This window comes from Syngnathus floridae, chromosome 14 (genome assembly GCF_059516105.1).
Source record: "Syngnathus floridae isolate MCC-2025c chromosome 14, RoL_Sflo_1.0, whole genome shotgun sequence".
In the NCBI taxonomy this organism is placed as follows: Eukaryota; Metazoa; Chordata; class Actinopteri; order Syngnathiformes; family Syngnathidae; genus Syngnathus; species Syngnathus floridae.
This window is the reverse complement of record NC_142426.1, coordinates 3,403,360-3,425,868: the sequence shown is the minus strand read 5'-3', so window position 1 is coordinate 3,425,868 and position 22,509 is coordinate 3,403,360. Positions and strand designations below refer to the sequence as shown.

The 22,509-nt window shown below is 42.4% G+C and overlaps 1 protein-coding gene across 7 annotated transcripts in view; it reads right to left on the bottom strand.

Annotated features, from left to right (window-relative positions):
• Positions 1-22,509, bottom strand: part of LOC148387069 (RNA-binding Raly-like protein) — a 47,245-nt gene that overhangs the window by 18,655 nt on the left and 6,081 nt on the right. For 3 of the 7 annotated variants that reach the window (XM_088396815.1, XM_088396809.1, XM_088396811.1), the window contains exons 2-6: positions 20,390-20,478; positions 12,795-12,880; positions 10,488-10,682; positions 10,092-10,136; positions 5,586-5,664 (exon numbers count right to left, since the gene is read on the bottom strand). The gene's annotated coding sequence lies outside the window, so the exon portion shown is untranslated. Of the gene's footprint in view, positions 1-5,585; positions 5,852-5,984; positions 6,084-10,091; positions 10,137-10,487; positions 10,683-12,794; positions 12,881-20,389; positions 20,479-22,509 lie in introns of those variants that run through there. The other 4 variants (XM_088396810.1, XM_088396812.1, XM_088396816.1 and 1 more) reach the window with 3 other exon arrangements.

Sequence of the window (22,509 nt, the reverse complement as noted above, 5' to 3'; positions counted from 1 at the left end):
TTGTCCGATCGACAGCTTGTATCTCAAATAAACTCTGCAATTTCCTGTCAATGTCACAAGATGACGGCAAAGCACAACTTTTATGAAAGAGAGGGGGCATTGTGGGGTGTTTCGCAAAGCGCACAAAACAATGAAGAGGTGACTGTCAGTGAATCGGATAGGTGAGCTCAAAAAAGCAATCTAAACAAGAATTTGGGAATAGGCAGGGCAACATTCATAAGAGCTAAGCCTCACGTTTGAAAATAGCACATTTTCACACTTGATTTTGTCACGCCCTATATAGTTATGCTTCCTGCATGAGGTGTGAACTAGCTCAGTAAAAAAAAAAAAAAAAAAAAAAAAGATGTATGATGACAAGTTTTCCTGGAGGTGCACGTCAGTCAGACAAATCACCGGCACCGAGTGAGCCCCGCGGCGGGTAATGCTTTCGACGTGTTAGCAGTGCTTGGTGGCGTGTTTACAGCCTCCCTACGGCACCACGCGTTTGTTCCCCGTCATGCCGCATGGCGCCGAGGGGATCAGCAGATCTGATTGCAACAAGAGGGAAGAAGAAGTTAGGGAGGTCTCTCAGAGTTTAGACCCACATTCAAGGATCATTAATATTCATGGTGGCGAGCATATGAGCGTGAAGACAGTTTTGTATTTCCCAACAAACCCGGACAGGACTTTGGATTAAAACCTAAGACCAGTAGTGAGTGGATTGGAATGTTACCTAGAGGTAAGAAAAATATATTTCCCAGTGGCACATGCTGAATGTTCAAATTCTACTTTAACCTGGCCATATTCTCTACAGTAGATTTCCCTTCAGAATAACACATTCTTACATTAAACACACACATACACACAAAATGGAGGACAAGTACAGTTTTGTGCAGTTGATTAACCTAAAAGGTTTGCGAGAGCAAAAAGTCCAACAAAGCCTGTAGTTGCGAGCGCCGAGGTCATTAGACGGTTGATTATGCAAGCATGAGCACATTTAAGCAGACTTAATTGGACAAAGCCAGAAGCCGCTGAATTGAAGCCCATGCTGAGCACAAAAGGGGTTACCGAGAAGGCCTCTGCTCGTTAATTAGCAGACGGAAAAAAAGAAGTGTGAAAAAATGCACATGTACACTCAACTATGTCGCATGTACGCTAATTAGAATTAGTAACGCTTTTGTATACTTCATTTCTTATTGAGTAGATTTGTTTTTCTATTTCTTTTTTAGAACAAACTTGGCAAGTTCAGCTCATTAAAACAATCTACGCACACCATCCATCCATCGTCCGTCCGTCCGTCCGTCCTTCCTTCCTTCCTTCCTTCCTTCCTTCCTTCCTCGTTCCCTTCATTCTTTTTTCCATCCTTTCTTCTGTTCTTCCTTCCCTGGAAGATTCCATAGACAAGCGTGCAAAGGGTCGAGGGGGAAACTGCCTATTTTCTTCCATGTTCACTTCCTGTCGGTGTATGCGCCCTTCCCGTGGCTGTGTTCTGACTTTCATTGATTTCCCCGAAGCGTTCCAATCTTCTCACCCCCACCCAAAACATTCTATCTCCATCCTCTGCCTGCTCGCCACCACCACCACGAACCGAGAGCAGCAGGCGCAGCGTAAAGAGCCCGAGGCAGCGTTGAGTGTTATTTTTTCTTTAATCATCCTACAAGTGCTGCTTTATTCATTGCAAATTCCATCTGTTCCAACAGGCTATGCTTGCTCTGAAATCTACCTGCTACTCTGGCATAATATTCAAGCGGATGCCAAATAAGAATCAGCCGAAAAAACAAAGCTCTCTGTCCGGGTCAGAATTGTCTCTTTTGAATATGATTTCTCCTTCTTAACTTCCACTCAGTTTCCCCACCAGCCCGACGGCAAGGATTCAAAACATTTTATCTTTGTTCCGTGTGGCATTTAGGAGATGAGTTTTTCAATCTGTCAAAACCTCTTGTCAGCTGTTTTTCACGAGCTTAAAAATATATGAATTTTATTCCAGCTTCATTAAACCAGCCACCTCATTTGGAACATTATTTGATGTGATCCAATATAGGACATTCAGAACAGCATAATGATTCTCACATTGAAGATGTCCTTATTTTACGAGAAATGTTACAAGTCGAAATATGACAATCTGTTAGTCAAAACTTTCAAGTGACATTAATATTCTACTGTGCAAAAAGAAAAGTTGTGATTTTTAAAGTGGGAAAAGCAACTGTTTTGACTTGAAACAAGTTCAAATAATTAAAAAAGGCAAATTTGCAAAAAACGTAATTTTATGTTCATAAAATTTGAATATTGCGCAAAGGTTGTTTTTTTTTTTTTACAGAATTTTTTTTAGATGAACTCAAAATAGTAAAAAAGTCAAGTGAAATTGAATACCTTTCAATAAAAGGCACCAGTTTTTTAAAAAGACGTTTCTATGGGCAAGACGATGTGCATTTAAAGCCTCCCTCATTTTTCCAGCCCTCGTTATCGCGCCTTCAAATAATGCCACTTTGTACTTCTTCAAGCTCATTGAAAGAAAATAAGGAAAAAACACATCAAAAGCAAATCCTTTTGCCATATTCATGAAGTCTCAGAGATCGTCAAAGCCTGCTTGAGAAGAAAGAAGAAAAAGCTGCCAAAGTGTGGAGGAAAACAACCCAGCCAGCAAAGGCGCGAGGGAGAGGAGGGAGAGGAGGAGAGTCAGGCGGCCAAGTTTAGAGTTTAGTGGCACGGCGGGGCTCTTCAGCCAAGAGTTTTTATTCCGTCACCTTTGCAACTTAAAACACCGACTACCGACGATGTGGCAACAACAAAGACGACGAGTCTCTCTCTCTCCAAGCACGAAATTGTCATTTTAAGGTCATCTTGCCACATATGGCGTGTTTAATGACGCGCCAAAGCAAAGAGTCTCACCTGCGCTGTCATCATTAGCGTGAAATAAGGTTAGCTTTAATTTGCAGACGTCTTTATGAGCTGTCTGCCGTGACACATTAAACATGTCGCTTGGGCTATCGTCAAACCACAGTGACAGACGAGTGTAAAGAATCAAAGCTGCGGATATGTGGCTATAAATCATCTCTTCTTTTTTTTTTTTTAATTACTTTGAATGACAGCCAAACGCATTAGGGACTAAGTGTGGACTCAAATCTAATTACATTTTTTTACTGTCTTAATTTAAAAGCTGCGGCACGGTGCAAGTCCTCTCACTCTATTTTTATGCACTGATGTGTCATAAAATGCGAGGATGTATTTAAAATATATATATATATATATATATTGCTGCGGCAAATTACATAAAAGCCAAAGATAGTGATTAAAAGCGTCGGTCCTTCGTGTAATTCATGACCTTACGCACAAAGGCAAGGGAGTGAAACTGATCAACATGCATTAAGTCAAAATGAAACAATGGATTGGGGAGTTAAGCTACATGAGCGCTAAATGAAATGTAATCATTGAGCAGAATGGCTCAAAGCAGGGGTGGCCAACCTGCGGCCTGAATTAAAGCTACAAGCGGTCATCAAACTTAGATGCCATTCTCCGTCCATATTTGATGACCTCGGGGATTTTAGCGTCACCATCGGTCTAGGATGGATACTTGATTCCAACTGAAGCTTATTTGGCCAAACTCCTTAGCATGAGTTGGTCAAACTGAAATGGTGGACTCTCTGTTCAGTTTGTGACTTTTTGTGTCTACTCATGATAGGCCCTGCTAATTAGTACCTTTCATGAAATGGCTTTGGGAGCTGAAATGATTTATTTTCCACAAAAGCTGAAGGAAATGGGAAAAATACCCTCAAACGCCACTTCAAACCAGAAGAGCAAACTTTCTGTGTCTTTTCAGGCACGGGTTCTTGTGACTTTTTGTGGGTCTAATCATGACAGACACACCCACAAAATGACTAAGTGAAACAAACTCCAGGTGCTGATTTGAAATCAAATCTAAAACAGCGGTCTCCAACTATTTTTACTACCAATGACCAGCTTATTGCCATTTTCACGGACCGGCTTTTTAGGTGTGGCGGATAAATACAACAAAATAAAACAATACGACCGGCATAAAAACAATGGTATTATGGTGCGCGAGGAAAGGAGACGCAGGAGGTGTATCGCAAAAGACTCGTAAAACGAAACGAAAAAGAACAATGGGAATGCGTTACCATATAAACCTCACGTTTGCCTTCGTTCCATGGGGGCATTCTGTATGCACACCACAGTATAATATAACAATAAATGTGAATCCACTGTGTACTCCTATGTAACTTTACAAGCAGCATCCTCATAACATGGCGCCAACAACATAACATGAGTAATGTTATGTTTACATCACAGAGGTGTAGAAGAGAAGATCTTCTTTGTTTTTCATGCATATGTTCTTGGATTTTTTTGTGGGCCTGTTTTGTACACTATTACCACATTACACATTGCTAAGTGGAAAAAGCCTCCAAGTGATGAATACTATATTTCATTTTACAAAATCTACACAAAGAACAAACCTACAATAGGCGCTACAAATGAAAATGGCACACTTTGTGTCCTTTCAGACACAGGTTTAAATATTCATTACATTATGTTAAAAACTAAAACAGTGTCCTTCTCGCCATTATCCATTTGTTTCCCGTTCCCTTGCTAAAAGCACAAATGACTCGGCTAATGCATGGTGGAAACATTCCGACACTCAATTAGCAATTAAGGGCTTAATGAATAGACGCCCTCGCCGGCCCGTGTCGCTCCCGGCGGATTCTAATCTCCCTCTTTGCACAGTAAACAGCGGCCAGTGCAGCAAGGACGACACAACGCTGCCGGTTATTGTGGGAATATAATAAGCCAGTGCTGTCGTTCTGTTTACCACGTAAACACTGACAGGCCCGTTGAGCGCTAATGTGCAAAACCAAGTCATTAAAAGTAAGGGGACGCATTTGAAGTCTTTTTGCAAGCAATTTTTAGTAGCTCAATTAAATCCATCCGTTTGTGCTACTACTGATTGTATTTGGACAGGTTTCCTTCTCCTATTTTTCCATACCATAGGACTCTCAGCCTTCAAGCAACTTTTTGTGAGTTCAGTTTGAAGGTTTCTACTCTTATGTGGGTTCTGCTTCTTGTTTTTCAATCCCATTCATGTTGGCTCGGAAGGACTCTGAGCCGCTGTTAAGCACCAACTATTTGCGAACAAAGGACTTGGAAGCGGTAGTGCTGCTAGCGGTTTTATTTTGGCAGTGTCTCTACTTTTTAGTTTTATTCCCAGTGTCTTTGGCTTGATAGGACTTTTGACAGATCCGGTAGCGAGCAAATTTATGCGAACATATTACGTTCATTGGAATCTTCTGTGTGTGGTGCATTTTAGGCCAATGTTGGCCAAGGAAGAAAACCGACTACATTCGCTTTTCACGTTAGCTACTAGCTAATAGCCGCCACGTGCTGATCAAAAGCAGGAGACTAGAAGAAGGGAATATTGAGGAAGGGTAAAACAAACGCAAGGCCAAGCTTCTTCGACGAGCTTCGACGTCGACCAGGAAAGACGAAGAACAAAGGCATAGATCAAGCGAGGTAGGTGGGTATTAGCTTATAAATTATTACCCTCTCCTTTTTTATGTTCCCTCCATCAGCCCCCATCATTTCCATATTACTCATACCTTTAATGAACTGCCTTTTTGGAGCGGCGAACTGCTGTTTGGCTGCGTTAGCGGGTGGGCCCGTGACTGTGCCGACCTCCTGTAAAGAGAATACATCACGATTTCAATCAGCCTCATCTCTCACTTTCCCGCTAAATTAATGCCGGTGCTGCGAGGCGTGGCGACACACGGGGGGCACCCGGCTCTTAAAATGAGTCACAACCGCCACCATTTGATTGGAAGCAACATATAGCCTCGCCCCAGCTGACGAAAGCCGGGAGATAAAAGCGGCAGGACCTATAGAGGGGAGCATTATCTGTACAATGGCCGCTCGCTATCTTCCGCCTTCTCACCGTAGCAACTTGATGGCTATCGGGGATTTTTTTTTTTTTTTTTTGTCTTTTACGACATATCGCGAACCTTATCTGTGAGGTCCATGCTGGTGCTGGGAAATACAAAATCTTTCTCACCACACCATTCACAAGATGATACAAATCAAAGTCCTTTCCGTCAACAAGTTGGACACTATCAGCTCTATCGAGCCGATCGTAGAGCAAGAAGTGGAAAGTTCCCAGGGTGAAATTAGTAGACGCATGAATGGCTGGACCCAAATGCATCACACTAGTCATATTAAGAATCAAATCAAAGTGCCTTCACTAACAAAAACTTAAGTGTTTTGCATTAAGAGTGTGATCACGGACAAATTAAACTCGCATCTCAAGGTACCACTGAATGAATAATTGAGTCATCTCCTATCAAAAATGTACTTTCATAAATGTATGAAATGATGAAATAAAACATTTAGAGAAAATGACGCACTGAGAGCAGATAACCACATTAGCTTCTTGCGCTAGGTTTGCAGTAATGACTCGAAGAGAAAATGTCCCTGTAGTTTATTTTTCAATGCCAAAGTATTCCTAAAATGAAATAATAAGATAAATATCCCACTTAAGGGCACATTTTCCGTCACCTATCATTCATCTGTCACCCAAAAATGTCAATCCTGTCCCAAATGATCACTTTGCTGCCATGGACATTAGGATGTTTGACTATAAACTGCTCCAGTGACCTACTATGTTAAAACTGGTAGAGGAGAGGCTAAATTTGGCAGCAAAGGTGGAGAATTCACTCCCTGCCAGGAAATGAGAGGTACTTGTGTTATATGTTAGACTACCACCATCACAGTTACCTCCTCGTTCTTTCACACCAGAATGAAGATTAGAAATAATCCCTCCGTCTCTTTCCTTTGTAAAGAACAATTTAAATGATGTAATTTTGGAATTCAAATTGACAGCAATGTTCCCTGAGGTCATTTTTGCAAAGACAGATTTCGCTTCCATGAAAGTGCAACCACAAGAAAGACTTATATCAAAACAATTTCAGGAAGTCCTCTGAAATTGAATTACAACAAAACCAGGAAAAGAGAACTTTCTGGAGTCTGACGAGGAAAAAATGCAAAGAAGCGCCTACTCCAAATACCATAACAATGGCCGTGCCCACATACGTGTGCAAAAGACCAAATAAGATATCAACTATGATCAGTATACGGCAGACTTCTCCCAAGGGACAAGTGTTAAAGGAAATGAGAAACAGAGAACCAAAAAATCATACTGATACCCTAAATATGATAAATTTTGACATTCTGCTGAATTGATTCGACTATAATGTGGTGTTGTTGGGCCTATCTTTTTGCCAGAAGGATGATGTAGACGGCTACATTAGCTTCTCGCGCTAGTTGTCTCGTAGCATCACAGTGCTTATTGTGGTGTAACGCACAACCACGTATACACACCTAAATCGTTTCCCCCTTGTCAGATTAAGAAAAAGTCATTCTAAAAGGAACACGGGAAGCCATTGTGCCCACGTGAATTCTCATTTTGTTTCTTATCTGGGGATAAAGCCCTTTGAATGGGGGTCACAAAGCTTGAAATAGCATCAGACTCGTGCGGTGCGTCGCGGCGGCGAGGGCAGGGGTTAGTGAGCAAAGACGCTCCAGACGCTGAGGCGAGAATGGGCGTAATAAAGTCCTGGCGGCTGCCCACCGTGCTGAAATCAAACGGCATCTCCTCTTAAAAAAAAAAAGGGCGAAAAGATGCCGGTGCTAAGATGAAGACACAGTGCAAGGCTAATGGCACTGCCTCGCGACAGACGGCGTTGGCACTGTTGTTTGTGAAAAGACGGCCAGGAGCCATGTTGAAAGATACATTTTAGTGTGGCAAAAAAAAAAAAAGGGAACTAATAGGGAACAGTGGGCATTGGCACATTCATAATGGAACACCACGCCAGTGGTTCGCTTGTAAATGTTGACACGTTCTCTCAGCTTTGCCGCCGATTGCAAATACTCCTTTCCTCCCTGGTTATTGGACTCCCTACGTGTTATCGTCCACACGCAGGCGTTCAGAAAGAGATGAGAAACTAATCTATGTTAACCTTTTGACTGAATCAAAGCGGCTTTTAAACACTCTTCCAGCACCAACGACGGAAGGCGGAAATGCGCAAGAGCAAAATGTCAAGAAAGAGGAATCCAACACCTCAATTTTGCTACAACGTTAACATGTAACTAGGCTGATCAATGCTAATGAAACCATCAAACAGCATCTCAGAACTAGTGAGCTGTTTATAACTTTTGAGAGAGTTCTTCCAACCGGGCACGCTCCCGAGCAACCTCACTGCTGACATCTGCCATTTTATGTATGTTGAAGAACCTGGACAGTGACCACAACAGATTTGACAAGCAAAAGGAAAAAACAATGACCAGATTGGTAGGATAATAGTTTAAACCTAATTCAAAGAAAATTGAAAAGGTACGTTGCTTAAGGCTTCTTTTATTCTGATAGTGTAGGCCTCCACTGGGCCAGAAAACAAGTTTAAGTCCAGCTTTAAAGATGTCTGTCTGCCTGCCTTAACTTCATTCCCTGCTTGTGGCTCATAGTGATTCAGTGCATGTGTACCGAAAGCCGGCTATCGCAGAGCTTCATCCCTGGCCAGAGATAAGCATTGTTTGCTTAGCGGCACATTTCATGCTCAGCGAGCCTGACCTGATGCCCATGCAACAGTCTGGCCTGGAAAAGATGTCAAATGTCCAGTTTTTCAAAGATGATTTCGGAGAAAGACGGTAAAAAGTTTAACCGCCATTTTCTGCGTTGCTCGTTACCGCCGCCAAAGACGACTTTACTCAATCAAGGTTGGCTAACACCGAGCGTATACAATAAACGGCCTGCACGCTTCAGGTTGCCCAACATACACTTTGCATTTGAGCTGCACCGTCAATGTCAAGCAATTAATCAAATCTACAAGCAAGTTTGCATAATGATCAAGCCCAGTATTTGGACTAGATGCCCCCCCCCCCCCCCCCCCCCATCCCCCCACCCCCCACCTCGGTCTCTCTCCTCCTCTTGCTCCATGTCACCAACTCATTAAGGCTGTTTTCAAGTTGCCAAGTGTGTGATGTCTGACAGCGGCTGTGAGTTATCCGGAATGCAACGCCACACACACAATGTCGTGCACGTGTGTGTGCAGGAGGCGCACGCACAGCTGTGCCTGCCTCCGTTGGCAGGTAGCGTTTTGTTTTTCCACGGCACACATTTGCACTGCAAATGTTCAATTTGTGGATTCTGTGTAGCAACTTTGTATGCGTTCTGTGAGGTTCCCGGCCGGCGCCCTTCTACAAAACAGGTTCCTTTATTGTTTAATCGGCAAAGTTAAGCATGGATTAATCGTACGTCTAGAATGGTTTTAATCCATAGATATGACGGTAAGGCGCTATTATTTTTGACTGATTTTGATTTTTGTGACGCTCACAGTTGTATGCTGACACCGCTGACATGAATTTTCTAACACGGATGCCAAAAGAACATTTACAAAAGTGCAGTCTGTGTTACCGAGTTAGTGATTTTCTGTCGCCTTTCGTGGAAATTGTTTTTCACAATTTTCACACACAAGGTCAGAGCAGAAATTCAAACACAGAACCACGGAACTGAGATGCAAGCATGCTAACCACAAGCATGTCAGCAATCAGCACCGGTGTATTTTCATTGACTATTTTTGGTATAATTTTCATTTTCTTTTATTTCTCTCCCCCCCCCTCATATATTGTCAAATTTTGAATTTCAAGTTTTGATTATGTTTTTGATTTTCCATTATTTTGTCTCAATTGTCTACAGTGGTGCCTTGAGATACATTGGAATTTGCTCACATCTCAAATCATCTTTCGCCACTGAAATGGTGTAACTAATATCATCATCATCAACAAGATATTTGATATTAACAAGTTTATGCTTGCAAATCAATGGATAAATCGGCCGAATAACAATTATGGACTATACAATTATCATAATCTAATATTTTGTAGTATTTCTTAATCTTTTTGTAGAGGTTTTGATGTATTTTTTAGAATTCTCCCAAAATAACTAGAATTTTATATATATATATATATATATTTTAAATAGAATGATCAAAATATTATTCCATAATATGTTCCCTTATGAGAAGCTGCTTAAGATGTGCATTCATGCAACAAAAGTTCACCTGGCGTCTGCATGAAGAACTCCAATCCACTTCCACTGTCACCTGCTGCAAAAACATTCAAAATCCTCCAAAATCAAAAGTGTTTTTTTTTCCGCCACCAATGCTGCCAAAAATAAAAACAATAAAAAAAAAAAATTAAGAGTAAAATTGCCCCAAAAGCAACAACGCAGAAGGAACGGGGCGGGACACGGAGCAAAAGGTGAATGCTGCTAAAATAGACGAGCGGATCCAAACCATTCCGCCAGCAGCACGTATGCGTCCTGCGTGGATGTGTGGGATGAATCGAAAGCATTGCATGCGCACAACAGCCGTGGCCCAAACGCCAACAACAAAACAAGGAGAGAGAGAAGAAAAAAAAAAAAGACAAGAAAATGTGAGATCAAATGATGTACTCACCGAGCGGGAGTATGGAAAAAGAAATGTGGCGGGTGCTCGGCTGGCAGGCAGGCTGACACTCTCTCCAGTGTGTCCGCTCGCTGCTCGCAGCATCAGCCGGCGCTGGCGTCACGTGACTCAGGAGGGGCCACGCTTGTGTGGATTGTGACGTACACGCACGTGGCTGCATTTGGACCTTTTTTTTTTTCTTCTCCCCTGAATGAATGAATGGATGGAACATGCAGAGATGTAAATATGCAGTCATCAATTGGATCATTTACATAAAAATGGTCAACAGCAAATTTTAATCAGAGATGGCGTTAGATTTCCAAAATGTCTTTCGTTTTTTCCAAGTGCGTCAGGTTTATGAGAGATTTTCACGTTTTGTTTTTAAGTTTTCCCTATAAAAGCTTATGGAATAGAAATTTTACTATGCATTGTAATTAATAGCTATGACGTTGCAGTTGTTGAACAGAACCCTTAATTCCAAAATATGAATATTTTTTATATTATTGATATAAACTACTACCATTTTTTTAATAATATTTTTATAAATGCAATATTTAATGAGACATCCGTGTTTAGACTTGTGGTGCTGCATAGAACATGGAAAGAAAATGTTTGACTTAACTTGCTCTTTTATTGCAATACGGTATCCGGTAAAGTCAAACATGCCCTGTGCGGTAAATAAAAGGCTTCCAAACCCGCCTGTCTCCATTATGACCGTATTGCTTTGGCCAGCTGATATTTCCTCGATGCCTTTGCTAATTAGCGAGGTCCCCGAAGGCATCATCGCTTCCCCAACCCACCCATCAAATTGAGTAAGAGGGTCTCCACACATAATCAATATATCCATTTATACCCCTGGGGGTTGAGGGGGGGGGGGTTCTCATTAAAATCTACTTAACGCATTAATCAAGTGAGTTTCTAATGAGCCCAGGGGTAGTATTGACAATCAATAGGGGGGGGGGCTTTAAGGCGGAGTCAGGTGGGACACAGTGCTGTGTGTGCTTGCGTGCGTGTGTTAGACAGCAGCCTGGCCTGTCATCATGCTTTATTCGATGCGATGTGCTCTGCTTGTGCTTCCCTCGGCTCAGAGTGCCTCCAATGTGTTACAATCTCGGGGCCAAGAGGCAAAAAGGCGCAAGGCCGTAAAGCAAATCACAACCAGAAGTCAACCTACTCACTATTCACGTATGCATCAATTGGAAAGACTTCATTCATGCTATTTTTTGCTACAGTGCATCCAAAAGGAGTAAACTGTTTTTCCCGAGGCATGCGTGCTCAATACACTCGATCCAACTCAAGGATTGAGGAGAACACTCCATCCACACAAGATGCATCAAGCCGGAATGAAACAATTAAAACGCCGAGGTGGATTTTAGCTTTGGCATTGTCTGTTCTTTCATGCTAGCTCTAAAACGGCGTAGAAACTCCCCCGTGGCTACAAACTAAGCAGATCCGGCAGACTATCCGTTCATCTGGAGCTAACACACGTACGTACGCACAAACACACACAAGCACTGTAATTCACTGGCTTGCGTCCTGAGCTCGGAGTGAATGGCCCAAGCAGCTCATCTTCCTCGGCCCGGATATGCATCTTCGGGGGGGGGGTTGCGATGATGTGGAGGGCTCGCAAGTCGCCGATTCTCGTCCTCATAACGCCCAATCAGATTTATTCACAAACTCGGGTTGAGTCATGAGTCCGCATGCTCGGAAAGCTGTAATTATATAGTCGGCAGCAGGACACTCGATGCAACATTAATGGCAAAGCAGCTGTTGCCCCCCCCCCCCCCCCCCCCCTCACCCACCAACAACTTTTTGTATACGAGTGCAAACAAATAATGCATCATGACCAGTGGTGAGTGCTGCTGCATAAATGGCTATGTTTGTATCTATAGCTTTTGTTCAAGCCGGGGATAATAAAAAAAAAAAAATGCATTTCAAAGGGTGCTGAATTACCCGCAGAAATGTTGAGTGGTGCTTACACTGCCTGGTCTGACGGAAAATAATGTGAGATGGGAAATGCTGGTGAGGCTGATGCGAGGTTGCTCTTTGTTGCCTAGCAGTGTTTGTACCTGACAAAATGTCATCATTTCTGACTGCATTAGTTTGTTGCTAAATGTGAATTGGAATTAATTTCACAAGCACAATTACAACTCTAAATACTTGTAGGTATCGAGCAGCTTTACCCCTGCAAAAGACTATAAAATTGTTATGAGGAAAAAAATGCCCCTATAACTTTGTGCTTGATACAAAAACAAAGAGTAATGACATAATGAAACAGAATTAAAACGAACTAACACATTTTTGCTACATTTGTCTCACCTTGGTCAGCAGTAAAAGACAAAGAGCGCTTGAGTTCGATGCGGTCCTTTCCGGGAAGCGACAGAAACTCTCATGGCGTGTCCTGCCTAGAACACAAGTGGGATTGGTGACTCTTTACATCATCATCATCCCTCTCTTAGCTCATCAGTGCGCCGCTAATATTAGCCATTCTATGTTCTTCTTTTATATTGCGGGTGACAACATGTAACATTTGCAAGAACAGGTGACATTCCTCAGAGTAAAAACTGAAACCCTTGGCGCTCTCCAGGCGTTGTCGCCGTCAACGACTTAATTGGATCAGATGCGTGGCCTCTGTCGCTCGCCCTCCCTTGTCAAACGTATCACCTGGGCTCTGATTTTCGCTTGACGTCAAAGCATTGGCCCGCTGTCTTTGCGCGACATTAAAGCATGATTGTTCCGTCGGTTGTGAGCTGGATGCTTGATACGCCGCTCATCTTCTACTCATGACTTTGTAAAGTACTTCCCAAAGACAATAGCTGACAGAATTAATCACAGCTCTGCGGGTATCAGATGACAGAAGCAGTCAGCTTGTAGATGCCACGACATGCAAATGATGACACGTCAACATTGGCGTAGCGCTCGGTGACAATCCTTCCTTATTTTACGTTTGTCTTGTGCTCTACTGCTTTTTTGCCACCGTTTTTGTTTTCTTTTGATACAAGCTGAAGCGTTGTGTGTATGCCGAGGAATTGAACAACAACAACCTATGTTGACAAGGAAATGTGGCTAGACCCAGTGCAGCTGATACATTCAAAACGATCCAGTGTAAAAGCATACTTTTCCATTCCTGCCATATTTCCTCCTCGCCTATAATAACATAATTGAGATAAGTATGTTACATTTTTGTAAGAGCATGTCTTCTTTTCTCCGCCATGGGCAGAAAGGAGGTGCCTTTGTGTTAGCGATGATGAAAGACTACCGGCCATTCAGTGAAGTGGAGGACAAAGTCATCCCAGTATTATTATTAGACTAAATATCCGTCTCAAACATTCCTCAAAAACAGACTGGATGAAAGAATGTACAGCAAAATGATTGCCCTGCACCAAGTTGTAATCGTTCAAGCCCTTGTATGCAGTTGGAAATGAAAGCAAGATTATTACCTATCAGCAGCGAGGCAACAAGTCTATACATGAATAAATGAGAAAGACATGAGTGGAGCCTTTTGAAAGCCGTGTCGGTTGTGGAGTCCACAATGCTACTAATAGGCTGTCACCCTCACTGTCTTTTGCAGGGCTTGAAAAATTTGACTCTAACCGTTTCTCACCATTTGCCATTGCCCCGGGGGGCTCAACGTGTGGTCAGCAGTCTCGCACACCCACTTCTATAATTCAAACAGCCGAGTGCAGACTTGGGACTCGTTTGTCACACGAGAGAGCAAGAGCAGCCACCCTTGCTCCACCGCCATCCGACCACACACCCTAACCCACTCCAACTCTAACCAGACAGACTCTCACAGCTCATCATCATCGGCCTCCGATGGGTAATGAACCTAAATGAGCTGACACCACCATCGAGATCTATAGAAAGTCCTACTGAGCGCCCGGTCGGCGCATCCATTCCACTAAACCTGCTGCTTCGGCTTTTGCGCATTATATACATTATGGGAGGAAGTCTCGAGTAAAAACAAGTGAGACGTAGAGGCGTTCTTGCTTTTGACAAGATGTGCACTAAATCCTCGGCCAACGCTCAATAATCAGTCGGGCTGACTTAATCAGCAGAACAAGTACGGCATCACGCTCGATGGGTGGAAAATTAGAGCACGGACGCTTCATGATTGTGGCTTAAACTGTTGTGAGGAAAATAATAAATGAATAAACAAATAAAGTAAAACAACACAGTGTAGCCATTATTCTTCTGCACTCACTGGGATGGATTGTCGTGGCGGATGAATCATCGGCTTAATGCTTTTAGCACTGCATGTTGTGAGTCTATTGTGAGTGGACGGGCTATTTCATCTTGAAGCAAGGTCTTGCTTTTGTGTACTAGAAAAATATCACAGAGTAATTGAATACATGTAAGCTTGCTAGTTTACTGCTAATGCAATAGGCAATGATTTGTTTGTTTTTGGAGGGGCTTGAATGGATTAATGGCATCTCCATTCATTTAAATGGAGGAAGATGATTTGAAATTTGAGTGGTTTGAATTACTAGCACGGTCAAGGAATGATTCAGAGCTTCTGCGTAGATCATTTTTCTGTTTTGAACTTCGATTTAAGTACTTTTGCCATCAAGCTTTTCAAATCAGACCACAGGAAGAGGGGGGCATTGTATTAATAGACTCCTGCCATTGACGAGGAGAAGATCCTTTCTCACGTGTATCGATCGGCGCAAAGGTCCACGCTGATTTGCATCGACAACGGCAACAAGGCCCTAATAGAAGCAAGCGTGTTTTCCAAACTGGACACACCAGGGACGCGTCACTTTATAGAAAGACTCAACGCTGAGAAGGTCATCGCTGACCGTTACAAGGAATGATGAAAGGTGCTATTGACTGGATCGATCGATCTGTCTGTCCGTTTGCCTACCAAATTACCAGACCACTAATCTGACAATTTACCTATCCTATCAACCTACACAACAGTACAGAATAACGATATAACTGTTCACCAATCTAACCATCTGTCCTTAGGTCCATACACGAACCTACAATGACTTCTTGTTCTGTCCATCGAACGATACTACTTCTTATGTGAAGGGCTACCACATTTTCAAATGATCAATTTTACAACATTCCAAGAAAATCACAATGTCCCCCCCATCCCTGATAAACTACTGTTTTTAGAATAGGCCTGCAGGCTACCAATTAGGTCGCAGGGGGCTATTTACTGCCCACGGGCACCATGTTGGGCAACCCTGCAAGTGTACATATTATACTAATCGTCTTGTTACGTGTTTGTAATTATTTGTTGAAAGGCTGAATTTTAATGAAGGTCCTATACAGATGTATCATGAAGATGAGCCAGTGTGTGTTGCAGCCGTGATTAGCATGTTCCCTTAATGCGGGAACTGATTAGCAGACAGCAAAGCAATTACGCGTGTGTGTGCGTGTGTGTGTACTGAAATCAGCAGGCGGGTAATTCAGGGCGCACAAAACACAGTATAACAAACATTGTCAGCGGCGTGAGCAAGCAACAAAACGCATACAATGAATAAAACAATAAAACGCACGTCAAACTCCATGAAGAGAAAACATGCGACTACAAAAAAAAAAAACAGGAGAGCTTCCGCATCCTCCCGGCGAGCTATGAGGGCCAGTTTGAGCGCACGCCGCTCATGGGAGGGCCGCTTCGCCGCTGAGAACTCGTTAGTGTCAAAAATGAAAAAGAAGCTCCAATCTCCCGCCAAATGTCATTGGATGGTTTACGCCAGAAACAGTTCCAACTGCTTCTGTGTGATTACGCAAAATATTGCGTCGTAGCCTTTCGTGAGCTGGAAAAAAAAAAAAAAAGTGCAAGGAATCAGTAATGAATGCAAATCTAAGTCTGTCAAGGGTGCAACTGAGCTTGCATGCTTCCTGACAGCTTTCTACACCCCCCCCCCCAACCCGTGTTGGCGCATTTCACTATCATGCTGCCTGTGAAAAGACCAATACTGATTTTTCTTTCTACTACACAAAAAAAAGAAAAAAAAAATCAGCGAGGCTCCTACAAAATGATTGACAATATGGTTGTGAGTCTGCAATCTAATGCCAGCTCTGAAAGTGTTATCCTTTCTAGTTTTTTTTGTATGCAGCAGCTTTTTTTTAACACGGGCTTCACAAATACACTCGGGCCAAATGTGAGCACTTTGCATTTTTTTGCAATCAAAGTCAGCTAAAACCCGATTGTAAAATGATAGATTATCCTAAAATATATTCCAGCGGCGTGGAGACTGTTTAAAGAGATTTTTCCTCGGACCAGACCAAAAGCATTTTCCCTTTCTTGCTATCAAAGCCATTAAAGGCCTGGTTTTTGGATGCCCTTTGCCCAAATTCAAAAAAACATGCTCAGAACACAAGACTTGCCTCAAATATTTCATTAATCTACTATCCACTTAGCAGTGCAAGTCTTGGGAAGATGCAAAATTCTAATTAAAATTTAAAATACTTAAAACATATTTTCAACTAGTCTACTAGCTTAATGCTGCATAATCCGAAGCATAGCATCTATAGCCTAAACCTTGAATCAACAGATATTTGAACACAAACTGCACAGCAACACATTGATTCAATACAACATTACTTAAGTCATATATTCTTTATCCTTTGTTAGGGGCTAAGACAACAACAAATGTGTTTTGGGCGAAGGCTGGAACCGATTAATGACATTGCCATTCATTTCAATGGTAAAACATGATTTGAGTGTTGACTGTCAAGGTACCGCTGTGACTGCAATGCTGCTTTACTGTTACTTGTTATTTATGGCAACGTTTTGCAGCGTGTGAGAAAGTTGCCCTAAAATCCAAACTTTCTATTTTGCTGCGTTGCAAAGGTGAGGCAGGCTTTAGCAATGAGGCGCACACTCGGTCGGGCAGCGCACATTTGTTGACTGGCATCCGCTGCGAGGCACGTCTTCAGCAGCCCGTTAAACAAAAAGTGAGTTCCCGACGCGAGCGTCGTGCTCTTGACATCTGCTGAGCATCCGTTTGAATGCACCTCTGCCTTCCGGCGTCAAGTTGGTCATCTCACGCATAAAAATTTTGAAAAAGCACCGAACGGCCCTGAGAAAGAGAATCAACAGCTTGTGCATACCGCATACACCAAGGTAAGGGTTCAGCAGTGAATTCATTCGGATTTTTGACGCTTTCAAAATGGTACCAAGGATTTAGGAGTTAGAGTTTCAAATATTGCTTAGTTGGCTATACCCCATACAAAGTTTGCCCGCTTGTACTAAAGTCCATGCATGCACACATAAAACAAATGGACGAATTTCAAATTAAACGCATAATTTTTCTTTGACTTCATGGGCGCTGTGAGGGCCGCTCAGAGACAGTTGCTGGGCCAGATGCGGCCCCCGGGCCGTATTTTACCTAGAATACATACAAGATACTGGTTGAAATTTGGTTGGAGGCCATACGAAAGTAAATCCATAGAGATCCTTTGCTTTTACTCTTCTGACTTTTACAAGTAGAGTCTTTTGATCAGTCCACCTAAATTGGATCAAGTGCTGCATGTATTATTGAGCCACGCTCTGGCGTTACTGTGGAAACGTGCTCAGTGAGGAGCCCGCTACTACATATATGATTAGTATGTACGTCCAGGCCTCTTCACACTGGAGCCGTCCCGCTGTGAGTGGAGGCAAACACATGCACACATATACACACACACACACACATGTACACACTACACGGAGGTCTTCACTTGCAGGAGGAATAGAAAAATCCAAACGCAATTACTTTTTTTCACAAACATACACAAAAGCGCGAGACAAAAGTCAGCTCGTCTTTGTTGTTCTTTCGGAGTTCTTGACCTTCACTAAATGTGGTGTGAATTTTAAGAAGCTGCGGTGGAAGGCATATGAATTATCCTACCTTTCCGACACAGTCTTGGTGAGTTAGCTTTTCCTGGTTTTTGCTGTCATTTAAAAGTCAACAATAGAATCACCTTGAAAGAACGGCGGCCCGCCACATACCGAGTGATGCGCTCGAAGGTGAGTGAATTGGACAATCGCGGGGGGGGGGGAGGGTGTAAGTTGGCGACTCCCCACCTCTTGCTTAAAGGGAAAAACTAAGCCCTGCCGAAACAACGCTTTGAGGCGCCACATGCTCTGCACTCTATTATGTTTTTTTTGTTGAACCTCAAACAACAGAACGCCATTGCCACGGAAGAAGCGGCCGTGATGCAAAATTATAATAAGACAAGAAATTTAATTCCGAGCTGCGGATGGTGACCTCGTTTAAGAGTCAAAACTTTTTTTTTGGGTGTGCCTGTTGATTTCAGAGACATTCAAATGACATTTGCGGGTTTGTTTTGTTTCGGGGAACAGAACTTAAAAGATTTCACACACACTTGCGTGTTTAACTTTTGAAGCCCAATTTGTCTCTTGGAAAATGTTATTAAAACGTAAATTATAAACCTTTGAGCCATTTGACTGCAGGTTCAATCATATGTGAAGGGTAAAAATAGGAAACGCCAAAAATGTGGCATTATAAACGGCGAAGCAGATGAGAACGATGCCTTTTGAAACGTGAGGATAAGACAAAAAGTACGGCGGAAGAAGCACGATGTGTTTTTTAATCAAGCCTTATTAAGATTCCATTTGATTTGTTTTTCACTGAAATGCTTTCTGTTGCTGAGTGAATATCCTCCACAGGGTATCTTCGATGTGGAAAAAAAAAAAAAATCAAATGAATAAAAAAAAAAGAAAAACACGCCCTTGGAGACCGGAAGATTTCAAACTTGATCAGCGGCTCTTTTTGCTCCTTTGAAATAATGTGAATTTGGATGCATGAGTTATGAATAATTGCAACCTCACAGGCAGGAAACAACACTTTCTGGCTCACTCTTGTTGTGCTCTCACATCAATAGTTACAATGTGAAGTCCCTGTTTATGAAATATTTGAAGCCTTGTAGTGAAAGACGTTTGACGTAGACGACGCAACTCAGATATTCCCATCACCTCTTTGGCACGATAAGAGATAAAGTCATTAAAATATAATATCATTACAATCTTCCTTTATATATGAATTTCAAGTCCATAATGAAATTCATAACGTGCGTAGTGGGCCACTACTGCTCCTGCCTATTTTCCTGCATAAACATTGAAACTAATAAAAGAAACCTTTTTTTCAATTTTATGAAGGATGAAAAATAGCCTTGGTGGGAGAATAATTGAAGTGGGATATTTTAAAAGCTGGCTGTGTCTTTTAAAAGATGACAGCGGTAAGTGTGATGACGTCAATATATTCTATTGTCTGCAGCTGCTGAAAATAAGACATAACTTATAACTTGTTTTACCAATACGCTGATAAATGGGGTTGTAGAATATTGATTCCCCTTTTTTCTTTTCTTTTTCCACTCCTCTACTTCCTCCACTCCAGTGAGATTTGTAGTGTTTGACGTCTTAGAACGATCCTGCAGTGCTTTCTGGGAGATGCTTGCCACAGTAAATGTCCGCCTTAGCTGGCACCGAGTTATAGCCTTGAGATCAAGTGGTAAATTTAGCTTATTTCCCAAAAGCAAAATCCAAGAGATTCTACTAATGGGAAGCACAAATCCCCCCCCCCAAACAACAACAACCGTTTGCAGTCGACTTTTGCTCTGTGATTGTTTTGCATGATCTCCTTGTGTCGCTTTAATTGACATATAGCAACATTGACGAACTAAAGGGCCGCAGGTAGCATTAACAAGTCGATGAGTTCAACTCTGGGTCAATGTGTCAAGTTGTTAACGTATACGTGAAAGTTAAATGCATCTCTGCTCTTATGATGTGAAATATTCCAGTGTAATGACAAACATAATGTTTCACTTAAGCCACCAGTTCATAAATCATGAGCCAAGTAGCAGATATAAAGCACTATAAAAGGAAGTAGCAAATTGACGGTCGTCAGCAGAAGTGTGTGATCAATGTCCGGTCGAGCGTTCTAGCAATTCATTACCCGCTCGTGCCGCACAGCTCCTTCAGATGCCATCTCGACTGCCCTCGACGCCCTTTGTAATCGATCCACGTGCTGGCACACGTCAGAGCCTGCGGGCAAGAACTTGCAGATGTGAATGTCACGTCAAAATTGATGAGACCACGACACAGGGGGGGGAACTTAAAATGAGACAGGAGGGAGAGCACAGACCTCTGCTAAGGCCAGAAATGAATTTTGTCAATAAACGGAACATAATATGGCATTTTTCCATTATAGGTCCTATTTATGAAAACCTCTTTGCATGACAGATGTAATATACATCAATGAAATGATTCTGTGCAAATACAAATACAATGCAAATTCATATATGTTAGTTGCATTTAAATATACTCTGCGTATATTATCCCAGTATTCTGACAGATAACGAGCTAGACAGAGAGATAACTAGCCAGACAGACAAGTAGTCAAACACGTATTCAGATCCTAGATTTACTTGGCCACATCAATTGTTGCTAGGTAGATTTTGCACAGCACTGTGTTCTTGTTCAGTCCCAAAACCCACACTAAAGGGCTATGAGAGAAGTTTAATTGAATTACTGCTCTGTATTGAACATTAATTCAATTACGAATGGATGTTACAGTTTAGGATTCTGCAGCTTGAACTGGCTGTAAGGCATTCAAATCCATATTTGGTCACATCAGTTGTTTCTAGGCAGGTTTTGTCAAGCACATTTAGCCCATAAAAGGAAATTAGGGTGTAACCCACTGTTTACACGAAATGTACTCAATGCTCTGCATTAAAGGTAAAGCCCTAAACACGACTGGATTTTAAAAGCACGAAGCACCAAAAACTGCACCGGCTATCAACGATAATGTTAAAGCGTTGCACACAGTCTATCATTTTTTATTCTGTTGGCATCCCAGCAACATTGGCTGACTTGCAGCTACAACATCCAGGAGGCTGCCAGGGAGACTCGAGGGGTGGAGGGTGGGGGTCTCCTGGGGGACCTGCTTGAGTCAGCATGGACAGACTCTTTTGCTGACTGCGCCTTGACGAGGCCCACGCTGCTAGAATATCATTACCGTACAGTATGTTCACACTTAGGCTCAGCTGCACTCTCGCAATGACATGGAGGGGCAACGGAAGCCAGGGAGATCTCACTGTAATTAGCTTCCTTGCAGAGCATTTAACGCAAAGATAATATTCGGTTAAATAATTGAGTGCAACTGGTTTAAAACAGTCCCTCCAAAAATGTTTATTATACAGTGGACCGCTGCAATTTGTGGTCTCGGCCTGACAAAAATTCAATATGCATTTTCCATGCAAAATGGGCAATTTAAAACGATTGAAAAAAAAAACCCTATGCATCTATCTTGATTACCAACCACAAGTGTCCATACCAAGTTGGACCGTGGCCGTCTGGCCTAAATCGGATTCTCATCTTTCACATCTAATCATAATGTTTCCAATCCGCCGCAATCATTCTTCACGGAGGCGTGAAATTGATCCCAAACATTTACTTTCTTCGCCGCCGCTGCCTCTTCACCACCCCACGGTTTGATCTTCGTTCCCTCGAGACCAATTTCGATAAAATTTAATTACAGGAGGGGCTTTAGGGGCTTAAATCTTTCAATAGAATTGGATTGAAACAAGCACACCGAGGTCATTAAGTCGATGATAGTTTTGATCACAATGATTAGAAAACAGAGACTAACTGATAGTGGTGATGACGACGACTATACGTATTGATATTTTTCATCAGTTAGCTCCTCTTTAAAGACAATTAAGCAACCCAAAGGTGGTTGAAATGTATCGGCTGTGTCAAACGCGCCAACCTGTGGATGTGCCTCTATTTGTGTAGCCGACATAAACTCTATACATGTAGCCGTTTCCCCCCCAGAATGTTATTCAAATCCCCAAATTATCAATAGGCTGGTTCACTCAACTGTATTGAAAGGTGAGTCGAGAAAAGTTGGGGAGAGTCCATCAAAACGGCCACTTCCCGTTTGAAACACTATTAAACTGTCAGGCAGGGAACAAGGCGGAGAACTCGGATGCAGAGTCTCTTTTCACGGATTTATTCCAACAAAAAGATGACCAAAAAGACAACTCAAAGCGCTTCTTGCGAGGGAAACACTCG